The 14636-nt window shown below is 39.8% G+C and overlaps 1 protein-coding gene and 1 non-coding gene across 2 annotated transcripts in view; one reads left to right on the top strand and one right to left on the bottom strand.

The window, feature by feature from the left end:
• The window catches only part of NCAM1 (neural cell adhesion molecule 1), a 365791-nt gene that overhangs the window by 180075 nt on the left and 171080 nt on the right, over nt 1-14636 (bottom strand). The gene's annotated exons all lie outside the window — the stretch shown is intronic.
• On the top strand, nt 3093-3165 carry TRNAV-CAC (transfer RNA valine (anticodon CAC)). Its single transcript has one exon. It is a non-coding gene; the product is annotated as a tRNA-Val (tRNA).

The raw sequence follows: 14636 nt of genomic DNA, 5'->3' as shown, positions 1-14636 counted from the left end.
CATTCAATCGTAAAATGACAGTCTTCCAATTTTTAATAGAAATTTGTTCACATCAAAACTCTTCACATGGGGACTTCCAGCCAAGATAGAGGCCTAGACTGATACGTTCCATCTCCCTCCACAACTAAGAAGGAATACAACTACCACAAAATCATAAATAACCAGAAGTTCCAGAAAATAAATGAAAGTCCAACGTATGAAGTTATAAAGAAGTGGTGCTCATCCAGACAGGTAGGAAAGGCAAAGCTGGAGTGGAGAGGTCAAGCTGTGCTGAAGGCGGCAGCAGCAGCGGCAACAGTGATGGGATGGCAGTAAGCACAGACACCCATATTTAAAGGGAGGTGAGAAGTGCCTGGGGAGCACCCCTGGCTGCCTACCAGACCCATCAGCTTGTGACTCCAATGCCAGGGATGGCAGACCCCCATTGTCTTGGACTGTGAGGTCCAGAGGGGGTGGGGACGGAGGAGGAGGCTCCCGGTCTCTCAGTGGAGAATGAACAGCAGGAATCCACCTTGGACCGCTACCCCCACACAAAACATCACAGTGTGGTGAGAATGGTCACCCCGTTGTGACGAGTGCACGGGGTTCTGCCCTGTATAGCATAGGAGGTGTAACAGCCCTGCCCAGGAAGCAAAGGTAAACACAAAACTGTCAGGATGGCACAGATCATGATAGAGATCCCAGTGACACAGCTGACCAGACAGCAAATATCTAATCTAAGGAAGCAGCAGACAGGAAATCTTTCTGAGGTACAGTTCAGAGCTTTGGTTATATGAATGCTTACAGACCTAACAGCAGATCTTAAACAAGACAGGGAAGGAATGAAGGCTATTCCTGCTGAAATGAATGAAAACACATATGAAACTAGTGGTGAGGGAAAGAAAACCAGGGATCAAATCAATAAATCAGAACATAGAGAAGAAACAGTCAACCAGTGAAGAAAGAGGAAGCAAAAAGTGAGGAAAATGAAGAGAGGTTCAGAAACCTCTGGGACAGCTATAAGTGGGCCAATATCTGAATCATAGGATTGCCAGAAGGTGAAGAAGAACTAGAAATTGGAAAATTGTGTAAAAAATAATGAAGCAGAACTTCCCTAATTTAGGGAAGGAAATAGACTTACAGGTCCAGGAAGCACAGAGAGTTCCAAAAAACCTGGACTCAGGGAGAACCACACCAAGACACATTATAATCAAAATGTCAAAAATTAAGGATAAAGAGGAAATCTTAAAAGCAGCATGAGAGAAGAAGAGAATTACGTACAAAGGGGTCCCAATAAGACTATCAGCTGAGTTCTCAAAAGAAACTCTGCAGGCAAGAAGGGACTGGCAAGTAATACAATATTCCCTCATGTAAAGCAGGTATTACATTCTAGACCCCCCCACGATAGGTGAAAATCCACAAAGTAGGAACCTTACATTTATTTTAGTATGTATATATATTTTAAGGCTTTATAAACCCTTCCCACACAATTATAAACCATTCCCAGTCCCTTATTAATCTTTTCCACACTTTTATAAACACGACTTATGTTTTTAAACATATTCTGCACTCTTAAACCTATGTAACTTTAACAACATATATATACAGTACTGCAAAATCCCGTGATATAGTGAAAAATCCACGATAAATAATTAAATATAATATTTTTTAAAATCTCATGATACCGTGAGGCTGCGATAAGTGAACTGCGACATAGAGAGGGACTACTGTATTCAAAGTAATGAAAAGCAGAAACCTACAACCACAATTACTCTATCCAGTGAAGCTGTCATTCAGAATAGAAGAGCATAAAAAGTGCTTCCAGGACAAAGTAAACTGAAGGAGTTCATCAGATCCAAACCACTGTTATATGAAATGTTAAAGGGACTTGTTTAGGAGAAAAAGGATCAAAACTATGAACATTAAAATGAAAACTGTATCACAACAACCAACAACAGAAGCTAGGAAAATGGAACAAAGGCAAACTAAGTAGGCAACGAGAGTGGGAAAAGAACTATAGGTATGGAGAACATTATGAGGGGAGGTCAGCAGGGAGGGGGAGGGGGGTGAGGGCAGGAGATGGTACAGGAATTAAGAAGCATAGTAGGAGGGAGTGGAGTAGACCGGAAGATGTTGAGAAGAACTGTATGCACAACCAATGGGCATGAACTTGGGGGGAGGGCAGTTGGAGGGGTAGAGGGGAACAAAGGGAAAATAAATTGGAACAACTGTAACAGCATAATCAATAAAGCATATTTAAAAAACAAACAAAAAACTCTTCACATAGAACAGACTGACAGTGGCCAGAGTGGAGGGGGAAGGGGGATAATGGTCAAAAGAAGGGGAAAGGACTAGTCAAAAAACATGTATGAATGACCCCTGGACATGCACAATGGTGTGGGGACTGACTGTAGGAGCAAGGGGTAGGCTGGGCAGAGAGGGTAAATTGGGGAGAATTGGCACAATTGTAATAGAACAACAATAAAAAAACTCTTCAGTTCTATTTAATTTTTTAAAAAATTATTCAAAGTAAATACCAAGTTTCAAAGAGGCACAGATGGCTAGGGGACCTATGGGAAGCCCAGATGGCACATCAACATGCCCAAGAGGCAGTCATCCCATTGGTGGCTTCCAATCAGTGGCTAGAATTAGTATTTTCTCCACAGTCTCCACACCAGCTGAGGTTCTCACAAACTTGTGCTTGGGCTAGAAAGATACTGACTAGAGACACCCAGATCTCACACCTCACTGTCTCCAGCAAATCTGATTTCAAGTTTCATATGGACTGAAATGGCCCACTTCCTTTGTAGCCATTATAGGTCAACCATTCTTCTAATACCACATATGTGTTGTGTGTAGAAACAGGTGTGCCCTGATATGCCCTCAGAAATAAAATTATAACTTCCAACTTTTTTCTAATATGATCTCTATTACATTTCTAACCTATATTTCATGCAAAAATCTTGAAAATTTAAATAGAGAGGAATAACGTGACTAAGAAACTTTTTCATGTGACTAAAAACAATTTATTTTCCAACATTACACAAGAGTTTATTACAAAATTGTGAACAAATAATGAATTTTCAAAATTAGAAAATAACCAGATTTTGCTAGTTTCCCTAGTGTAGTGGTTGTCACATTCGACTCACACTCAAAAGGCCCCTGGTTCAATCCCAGGTGGAAACATGTAGAAAATAATCACATTTCTCTTCATTTTAATGAGGTACTAATTTATACTTAGGTAAAAATAAAAGCAAACACACCAATGCTGTTCATCAATTTGTAAAAAGACTAACAGAATACCATGTAAACAGGCTAATATGAAATCCTCAGTGTTTGAAAGTCAGTTTATTTATATTATAAAATAATACAAATTATTTAGGAATCATATTCTGGAAAACAGCAAATCAAAATTTATTATGTTTTATAGCCCTCTGGGCATCAGTTTCCCAATGCGGAAAGTAATCTCAAAAAGTAGATTACAAGAACTAAATAAGTTAATACACTAAAGTGACTGGCACACTGTGAGCCAAAGAGGTGAGGAGGAAACATGAGAAAGTGTAACACTAGGATTTATAATTAAGAAACAACACACAGTGCAACCATAATTTAGAGCAACTTTAGAGAAGCAAAGTTAATATGGAAAAAAGGAAAGTATGAAACTAAAAAGAAAAATACTGCCATTAAAAACAAGGTCATGCCATTAGCAGTGCTAAAACTAATGTAAGAATTCAACCCTTTGTGGAAGAATCTGCTTGCTCTTTCATATTTCACGTTAAAGCCTTTGAATACTTATTAAAACTTCCTGGCACTGCCATGACAGTAGAGAGCAAAGGAACTCTGGGATGGCCACCGAAGAATGCTCTAGAAGTAGGTAACTGTGTCAAGGTCAAGCGATGGCAATTACATTGAGCTATTTCCAGATCAAAGGTAAACCTGGTAAATTTTTTCTTAAATTTCCTGAGAAAATATAGACTCACTCCTCCAGGGGCAACCTAAGCTGGATTTTGTCAATTTGAATACAATCAGGGTCCTTCTTGAGACAAGGAGAACAAGACAGAAAAAGACAAAGTGATCTATTTTGACACATTCCCTTTTATCATCTGGAAGCCATGTGAAAGACCAATGCAACTTCCCAGGTTGAGTTTAGAGATTGAAATGACAGAGCAGGGCGGGGCACTGCTAGGTGACTTCTACTAGTCTCGGAATTTAGAGTGGTAGGCTCTGGTTGATGAGAAGGTTGGATTTCTTCCGTGGACAACACTTCAAATTCTTAGCTCTCTAAAAAATAGTGGTCCTCCATTATCCTTGGTTTTGTTTCCAGTTTTAGTTACCCATGGTCATCTGTGGTCTGAAAATAGCAAAATTTTTTTCTGGAAAATTTCAGAAATGAACAATTCATAAATTTTAAATTCCTCACTGTTTTGAGTAGCTTGACAAAATCTCACACCATCCCGTACCATCCCACCTGGCTGAGAATCTTCCTTTTACCCAGAATCTCCATGTGGTACACGCTCCCTGCACATTAGTCACTTAGTATCCATCTCAGTTATCAGACTGACTGTCATGATATCACAGTGACTCTGTTCAAGTGACCCTTATTTTATTTACTAATGTCCCCAAAGCACAAGAGTAAGTGATGCTGGCAATTCAGATATACCAGAAAGAATCCACAAAGTCCTTTTATTTTATTATCAGTTATTACTGTTAATCTTCTACTGTGCCTAATTTATAATATGTATGAACAATTTCCCCGTGTATAACATGGTACTTCTATAACACGGTTTTTCTCTAATACAGATAATTGGGGAAAACTCCCGTATAACACGACAGTAGGGAACAACGCTGAACATGATGAAAGCTTTTAAGAGGAAAAGATAACTTATTTAAAATTTTTCATTCGAGCGCATACGTCGTATCAGATTTGCCTGTAGAATTTTAAAATTAATCAGAATTTTAAACCCATTTTGTTCATGGAGTATTAGAGTCATATTTCTGAAATGAAAATCCTTGCACTGAAAGGAGCACAAAGTTTAAGAGAGAACTTCAAAAGTGAAATTTCTTATAATGGAATTTATAAAAATCTCTCAGATTAAAGCAAGCAATCTAAAATAACAGATTTTTTTGCAAAAAGTAGAGCATAGAAATCAAGATAATGCTGAAGAAAATTCAGAGAAAGAGGATATCTTGTCAAAAAGAAAACACATTCAGTTAATGGAGCTTAGTAGTGATGATGAAGAAAACATTATTTAATTCATATTAATATGTAATACTCTTGATGAAAATTGCTTTAATAAAGATATTTCTCTTAATTATAAAAGTATAATAGTACTTTTTAAAATTTCTTGGAACCTAACTCCTTTTGTATTAGTTCTTTGTTTCATATAACATGGTTTTGCATAACATGGCATTTGTTAGGTACCTAACAACTGTGTTATATGGGGGGTTACTTGTATAAAAAAACAGTGTATACAAGGGTGGGCAAAAGTACATCAATAGTGTATGTGAAATGCAGAGTTCATTCTTGTATTATTATTTATTAATTATTGTATTATTTTCCACACAGACAACTGTAAACCTACTTTTGCCCACTTTGTGTATAGATATAGGGTTCAGTACTATCTGAGGATTCAGGCATCCACTGAGGGTCTTATCCCCTGTGGGTAAGGGAGGACTACTGTAAAAATCATTTGAAGCAAGGTCCTATAACCAGCCAGGGAACATAGTGCTTTCATTCTTTGCTGATGTGGGTTTGGATGGCCACTTGCTTTTTCTGCTGCTCATCGTTTTCAACTTCTTTTGGCCTTCTGGTTGGTGGTTTGGTGAATGTGACAAGTCAGTAGTTATCTACAACCATGCAGTGATGAACTCAAGAGAAACAAATTAAATTGGGGTACCCACCCACTTCATAGCAGACAATGGATTTATTATTTTATTCAACACCCTCCCCCACATTCTCATTATGCTTTCTAGTAGTCTCTTTGCAGATTTCTTCAATGTCCTATGTATCCTCTCTTGTTGGACACCCAATGAGGCAATATAGTAGTTAAGATCATGAATTCTAGCCCTGGCCAGTGTGGCTCAGTTGGAGTATTGTCCCATGGACCAAAAGGTCATGTGTTTGATTCCCAGCCAGTGCACATATCCAGGTTGCGAGTTCAATTCCCAGTCGGAGCATGCATAAGAAGACAGTCAACTGATGCCTCTCTCTCTCTTTCTCTCTCCCATCCTCTTTCTCTAAAAGTGATGATGAAAAAAATGTCCTTGGATGAGGATTAAAAAAAAAAAAAAGACCACGGACTCCACCACAATCAAGCTACTTAGGTTTGCCTCTAAGCTCCACTAAATAAATGTGATTTGGGGAAAAGTAATGTCTCTGGGTCTCAGTTTTCTTATCAGAAAAAAATGGGAGGGAAATAATAGTACCTACCTTCTAGTGTTGTTTTGAGGATTAAATGAATTAATATCTGTAATTTGCTTGGAAATATGCCCACAGGTATTTGTTAGTTTCATGGTGAATGTGTTAGGAAAGGGAAGAAACTCCCAAAATGGGTTTTTTAAACGGTGGTTCTGTTCAATGATTTTCATTATCTTCAGAAACCTGCTGACTTGTCTAATCTTCATTTCCTATGTCATCACATGCTCCCATGCTTGGGATTCCCAAGCCCAACTGCTTGCCCAATGTATATCCTTAAAATTACCATGAGCCCTTAAGTCCCAACAAACTAACTCAAATTGGAATGCACTATGTTCCTGCTCATCTCAGGCCCTTTGCTCAACTACCATTCTTCAAATGACTATCATTATTGTGGTCTCAGACCCTCAAGGATACTCCAGCTGACTACCCTAATTTTAGAGGCTTCCTCCCCTCTCCTCTCACTGCTGCAAATCATTCCCTATCTCGATGTCATGCTGTAGTTTCTTCACAGCTCTGATCACTACATCTGAGATGATCTTTTTCATTTATTTGTTTACTAGTTGATTCTTTACCCCCTCTGCTAACAGAAAGCCCCATGAAATCAGGTGTCTGGTTTTGTTCACTGCTGCATCCTTGAAACTTAGAACAATACCTGGCCCTTGGTATAGGCCCAATGTTTACTAAATGAAATATGTTTAATAAATCCTTTGTCATGACATTCATGACATTGCATGGATTTCAGAAAAGTTTGCACTCGTATATTTTCTTAAGAAACATTTTCATCAGTTATGTTTTAAATGAAAAGCTTTGACACAAGGTACGATAAGATTCAGCTATTTGAAATATTTTGATATGTGGAAAGCACCACTGACTCTGAAACAGGAGATAAATAAAGTCTCTCTATAGTTTCTTGTACACAATATAGAAGCTTATACAACTTCAACTTAACAGTATCTGGGTGATAGTGATCCCACTGTGATTTTAGGTATCTATATCAAAATAAATGACCATAAATGTCGATAAATGTAGATGTGAACAAACCAATTCCATCTCTATGTCCTGGATTTAAGTTTTCATGTTGTGACATTTGACCAATTTCACTGTCCTTACAAGCATATCAAAGTTTTCTAGCTGATGATTATCTATGTTCCTTAAAATGTAGCCATAAATATTTTTGTTAGCAACAACTGGAATGGCATGACATGTAAGATAAATATCAAACCGGTAATAGTACTGATTATAAGCACTCATCTATCACAAGATCAACAGGAGGTATGCCCCTGGCACTGCTGCATTCTTTGTCCCTTTGTCTTGTCAATCATTAATACCTGAATTATACTATTGAAAAAAAGTACTGTAATGGGGGTCTGGTAACAGAGAATAATCTGCGCAGAATTGCTGGGTTGTCTCTTCCACTCCTACCCCATCTTCCAGTAAGTAAATTACCTTTTAATAAATTCTGTTATATTCTATGGCATTACCTGCTTCATCTTTCAGTCTGAAGATACCTTCTTGTTACAGTGGCCTTATACTTTTGTCCCACCATTGGACAAAAGTAAATTTATTTTGACATAAATGCCTCCTATCCTTTATGGGAATACTAGATTTTTTTCACTAATAACTATCTAAAACGTGTTCTAAAATGTACAGCTGCTAGCCTAAGGACAAAGAATAAAAACAAGTCCAATACATTCCCTCATCAGTTTCAACAAATGAACAGTTGATATGCTAATAGCTTCCAATGAAACTGGCAGTCACCAGACAGGTGACAAATCACTCAACTAACAGGAAAACATATTTGCTGACTCATAATTCAATGATCATTTTTTATATTAACCAGTTGACTATATTCATTTCAGTTGAACTCAACAAAATTTACTGAATTTCTACCTTGTGTTTCATCTCTAAGTTAAGTCTTGGTCAGAATACAATAAGAAAAAGAACCTTCCCCCAGATTAGTTAATATCTGTGCGGGTGCCTGGCATATAGTAGATGTTCAGTAAAGTATAGTAGATGTTCAGTAAAGTATATGGAATCCACTAAAGCATAAGAAAATGTTAGATAAAAACATAAGAGAGATTTACAATGTGCCCAGTGGTTTGCAAGCTAGGAAGAGTAGAAAGAATCTGGGATTTGGACTCACAGTAAGCAATGCTAGAATCCAGTGCTGATGCTTCCCAGCTGTGTGATCTGCAAACTTTTTAACCCATCAGGCTCAATTTGATCCCATGTAAAATGGAGACAAAATGTCCTCCATCTTGAAGGACCTGCCATTGAAGCATTAAATATGCTACCTGTAAAGCCCTAGACTTAGTACAGGGAAAGAGCTCAATAAATGGCAAGCAAGATGCAGCATGACAGGAAGATGACAGGGCATAGGACATTCTCTGAAAGAAATCAGTAATAAGAGAGGCAGATAAAGGCAGTCCAAGTTTAGGAAGTACTGTAAGCAGAGCCTGGAGGATAAGTGTACAAGGGGTATTTATGTCGGAGGTGGTCAATCACTCTGTTGGTCACCTTAGAATGGCTAAAGAAACAAGATTGGAGAATAAAATGTAAGACACAGGTATGGGGTTAAGGCTCTGAACCTTAGGCCAAGGAGTTTATAAAGCTGTGAGGGATTAAAAATTCAGAAAAAGCATAGAGCTGGCAGGGACCTGAGGGTTGATCTAGTCCAATGGCCACATTTTTTTCTTAAGTATATTTTATTGATTATGTTGTTGCAGTAATTCCAATTTTTTCCCCTTTGCTCCCCTCTGCCCAGTACCCCCCTTCCCTCCAGCAATCCCACCGTCCTTGCTCATGTCCATGGGTCATAAGTTCTTTGGATTCACCCTTTCCTATAATATTTTTAACTTCCCCCTATTTTGTAGCAATCGATTATGCTTCTTAATCCCTGTACCATATTCCCATTTCTCCCTCTCCCCACTCCCAGCTGATAACCTTCCAAATGACCCCCATACCTATAATTCTGTTTCTATTCTGGTTTGCTTAGTTGGATTTTGTTTTTATTTTTTAGATTCAGTTGTTGATAGTTGTGAGTTTGTTGTCATTTTAGTGTTCATAGTTGATCTTCCTTTTCTTAAGTAAGTCCCTCTGACATTTCATATAATAATGGCTTGGTGATGATGAACTCCTTTAGCTTTACCTTGTCTGGGAAGCATTTCATCTGCCCTTCCATTTCAAATGATAGCCTTGTTGGATAGAGTAGTCCTGGTTGCAGGTTGCCTTTCAACACATTGAATACTGCTTGCCAGTCCCTTCCTGCCTGCAAAGTGTCCTCTGAGAAATCAGCGGATAATCCTATAGCCACTGCCCCTGTAGGCAACTCTCCACCTCTCGATGCCCCCAGGACCCTCTCTTTATCTTTCACCTTTGGCATCTCAATCATGATGCATTCTAGTGTGATCCCCTCTGGGTCCAGCTCATCCAGGATCCTCCGTGCTTCCCAGACCTGTATGTCCATCTCCTTCACAAAGTTTGGGAAGTTTTCCTTATTTTTTTCAATTCTTGCTTCCTCATCCTGCACTGGTTGACTGTTTTTTTCTTCCTTATGTTCCAAATCATTGATTTGAACCCCAGTTTCCTTCCCTTCACCATTCGTTTTGTATGGATTTTCCTTCATTTCCCTTAGCATAGCCTTCACTTCTTCTCTTATGCATTTGCCATACTCAGGCATATCTGTCAAGCCTGTGAGCAACTTTATCACCAGTGTTTTGAATTCTGCATCTGTTAGGTTTGCTATCTCGTCGTCGCTTAGTTCTCCCACCGGAACCTTGATCTGTTCCCCATTTTGGGCCATACTTCTCTGTCTCCTCATTCTGACAGGCTCCTGTGTTTGTTTGCCTCCACATACTAGGTAGAGCTGTCACTCCTGTTACATTGTAAGGGGTGGAGCCTTAGGGATTCATCAGTACAGGGTGACCTGTTTCACAATGTTGTGGCACTGTATGTGGGGGAGGGGTCAGAGAGGGAACAATGCTGCCTGCCCAGCACTCACCCCTTTTCCAGGAACCTCTTCCACTTCCACACTGGACTGGTGGCCCTCTAGCTGCTGCCCTGGCCATTGTTCTGAGTGGGTGGGTCTACAGATGTTCTAGGACCATGGGGGTTCTTTAAACAAGTGGACTCTTCTGAGAGACTGGCAGTTTCTGCCTCCACCCCAACCCCCACAGGTCTGCACAGTCAGAAGCAATGAGGCTTGATTTTCCCCAGTGCTGGGACTGTGAGCTGCTAGGTCTGGTGAGGAGTTGGGAATGCTCCCCAGGTGTCCCTCCTGACTTTAAAATGTGTGACTGCGCTTTCTGCTGGCCTGCTGCTGCTGCTGCTGCTGCTGCTGCTGCTGCTGCTGCTGCTGCCACCGCCACCGCCACCACACCACGTCCTCTTTGCCCTGGCTCCACCCCTCCTACCTGTCTGGATGAGTATTTCTTCTTTATACCTTTGTTTTCTGGACTTCCATGCAGTTTTATTTCCTGGAACTTCTGGTTGTTTCTAGTTTTGAGGTAACTGTATTTCTTCTTAGTTGTGGAGGGAGACTCAGCATGTCTGTCTACACCTCCATCTTGGCCAGAAGTCCCTATGGCCACATTTTTAAAGATGAAGAAACTGGTACTCAACATGCACAGGAAACATGCTCAGGATTTCAGGAAAAGTGGTACCAGTGTCCAGACAGGAAGTCAAATCTCCTTACTGTTAACCAGCACCTTTCCCCCAATACCACAAAAATATAGTGTGTGTGTGCCAAAATAAGTCATCTCTCTCTCTCTCTCTCTCTCTCTCTCACACACACACACACACACACACATCATGCTTATGTAGAAATATCCAGCAGCATATATATTGTGGTGCAGAGAGTGATTTTTCTGGGGCAGAGAAGCAGACAGCCCCCTGAGAGCTTCACCAGCCTTTCTTTTTCTCCAGAACTGGCACAGTCTTTCTTTCTATCTGGTTTCTTACTCAATTCTGAGACCTACTCAACCCCATCCCCAGCCCTGTTGCCTGTCAATCTTATAACCATTTCTTACAGTTAAAATAAGGAAGCAAAGAGACAAATTCAGAAAGTGGTACTTCCTATAGGACAGTTGTGAAAAGCTCAATAAATCAGTGGTATAAAAAATACAAAGCAGGTTCTGCTCTCGAGTAAAAGAGAGCATGAGACATAAGCAAATGTCACATGTGAGCCTTGTTTGGCTCTTGACTTAAAAAAAAAATCTAACTGTAAAAGACAGTGGTGAGATGGAGGAATGCAATAAGGACCAGATAGATATCAGATGAGACCAAGGAACACTATTAATGTGTGATGTAATAGTGGTGTGGTAGCTGCAATCCCTACTAAACTATGTAGGAGTGAAGTTATGAGATCTCTAACATTTGCTTTAAAGTACTTCAGGCAAATAATGAGGGCAGATGAAGCAGGCAAAGTAAATGTTTGATAGCTGTTGAATCTAGGTAATCTGTATATGGGCATTCATGGTGTTATTCCACTTTTAAGTGGGTTTTAAGTTTTCCTGATAAAATGTGGAGCTTTATTTATCCCCAAAACAAAACCCATCAGGAAACAAAAAATCTTTACTACACCCTCCCACTCAAAGCTGTTCCACTCTCATATTCCATCCAATGCCATTCTGGTTCAGCTGACCGCATTTAATTCTGGGATCCTTCCTAAGCCCTTGTCCCTTCTTACCCTCCTTCACTTCTCTGGTTTTCCTCATCCACATCCATGTTCTTCAATGACTATCTGGAAATGCACTCTTAGCCCCAGCCCCAACCTCTGAGCTAAGCTGAAGTTGGCATTTCTAATTACCCACTGTACACCTCCACCTGAATGCAATGCGCACTCCTGTGCGCCTGTTCACCAAGAGGGAACAACCAAGCACCCATGCCTACTCCAGCTGATTCCTCCTTCTTATTCCACATCTTAGGTAAGGATGCCACCACCATTTTCCTAAAGCAGAAATCACCTGCTGTCATCAATTCCTCCCTGCCCCCTCTTGCACACTTCTAACCAATGACACATTTTATTGACTCTATTTCAGAGAGGTATCTCAAATTCACCCTTGCCTCAGTATCCTGCTGCCTGAGACTCTGCTCAGACCTGGAATCCTATAAGTGTCCACTTCTCTCAACAGCTATCCCCAAGCCAGGCCACCCTCCAGTCTGCTACCTGATTGCACTTCCTGAAGTCAGACCTGGCCTTGCCAAAGCTACTTACAGACCTTCTGAAACTGTCTGCTCCTTCAGAGCTCAACATGTCTGCATATGAATTCCTATGAATCTCAGAGCAGTAACTAATTATAATACATAGAATATTTAACCTGTTCCTGAGCGTGTTCCTACATACTTTATTTATTTTATTTAACCCTTACAACAGATTTAAAAAAAAACCAGACATTATTATCCATTCTTACAGATAAGGAAGCTGAGGCACAGATGATTACAGTAATTTGCTCAGAGTTAAATAGTCTGTAAATGGCAAGGCATGGGCTGTAAACCTGGACAGTCTTGTTCTAAAGCATGGCACCCTTCCACAAGGCTAACTGAATTGGTCCTCTTTTTAGGGTTAACCTCTCTCAGTTTCTTCATCTGTAACACAGAATTACCAGAGCCCGCTTCAGAAGATGTTGTCAGGATTCAGTGAAGAATTCGAAGAAACATGAGCTATTACTATTAGTTGTACTATTCCCAGTTTTTTGAGAAGGGATTCGGAGACTGACATTTCATTGTGAGATTCAGTTTCCCTGATATGTTTTAGGGCTTCAGGGAAGGAGCTGTGTCTTTTTGTTGAGTTGGCCTGGATATGGTGGGCTTCCTATGTTAACAGAACTACATCCAAACAATCACTTTTAACTGTGCAGCCATTCACTACTCAGCATTGACTGAGAATCCTCCAGTGCTGAGAACTAGGGAAACTGAATAAGATCCCTGATCTTTGATGGTCAGTCTGTGAGTAAGATATACACACATACACAAAATTATGTTACAGCAATTACAGTAAGTGCTTAATCATAGGATGGTACAAACAGGAAAAAAAATGCTGAGAATGTAGTGATTAGCTTTTCTTGGCAGGGAGGGGTCACTGACATGCACAAACCTATCATGAGCACTTAACAACTATGAATTTATGATATATCAGCTATACCATTACTCTTTAGTCACATTTTTGTTACAAAATTATTGGGTTTTTGATAAGACCTCAGCTAAATGTCAAAGTTTAGTCCCTTTCTGTGCTCAAGGTTATTAGGAATTCTTAATGGGAAAATCTCAAAAGTTCTATTTACTGTAATGGTACTTGCAGCTCAAAGGAGAGAAACAAAATGTATTTCAATATTTTTTTTAAAAAAAGCTTATAGATTATTTAGTAATCCAAAACCAGGTATTATTTTCCTTTTGTATACTCATACAAAAATATACCTATGGCTTTCTGCATATGAAATAAATATAATGTAATATTAAAGATTTCCCTCTACTACATCTCTATTTAGAAAGTGTGCCAGAGATGTTCTTGTCAATGTGACTTAGAAGAGATGAAGCCACAGCTAACGGAGTTGTCTGAGAGAAACAAAAATCTGTTCTCCTTTCGTTGTAGTTCAAATGGCCCAGATTCCCTTGCTGACCTGCCTGCTGCTAACCCATCAGCTATAGGCATGATGGAGTTAGCAGGACTAAAAGAGCTACCCAGGGAATCACAGGGCCTAACTGTGAAACACTTGAGGAATGTCACCCAAATGTGGGCCTCAGGGATCCTGTAGCCAGAGGAGGCGTGGGGGTGGCGGAGCAGTACGAGAGCCCTGGTCTCTCATGTGCGCATTAAGATCCAAAAACGCAACCAGTGAAAATCTTCTCCACTCTATATAACAAGGAAGATGGAGGGAACTATTTAGTTCATACTCTTAAGATGAAACAGTCTGGTGTGTGGAGGATTATATAGCACCCAAAAGCCCAAGACACCAAGACACAGTATCCATTATCTCACAATGATTTTAATAAACATATAGTCTGACTTCTATATCTGATCAAAATGATGCCAAACAATAGAAGGTTTTTTCTTTCCTACGCATCCAAATCCATTTAACCGTTCTTTTCTTTTTCTTATTGAAAAAAAAATGTTTTCCTTGATGCTGTCCTGGTTCAAGTTACCCAATTGGCCCACCACTGACTACAGGCCAAACGGTCCACAGCTGTGGGGGCACACTCCCCAACCTCCCTCTTTGCTTTTGTACTTGTTGTTTTAACTGCA

Source organism: Furipterus horrens, unplaced genomic scaffold, assembly GCF_987537825.1.
Source record: "Furipterus horrens unplaced genomic scaffold, mFurHor1.1.pri manual_scaffold_2, whole genome shotgun sequence".
Classification (NCBI taxonomy): domain Eukaryota; kingdom Metazoa; phylum Chordata; class Mammalia; order Chiroptera; family Furipteridae; genus Furipterus; species Furipterus horrens.
This window is presented reverse-complemented; position numbering and strand designations above follow the sequence as displayed.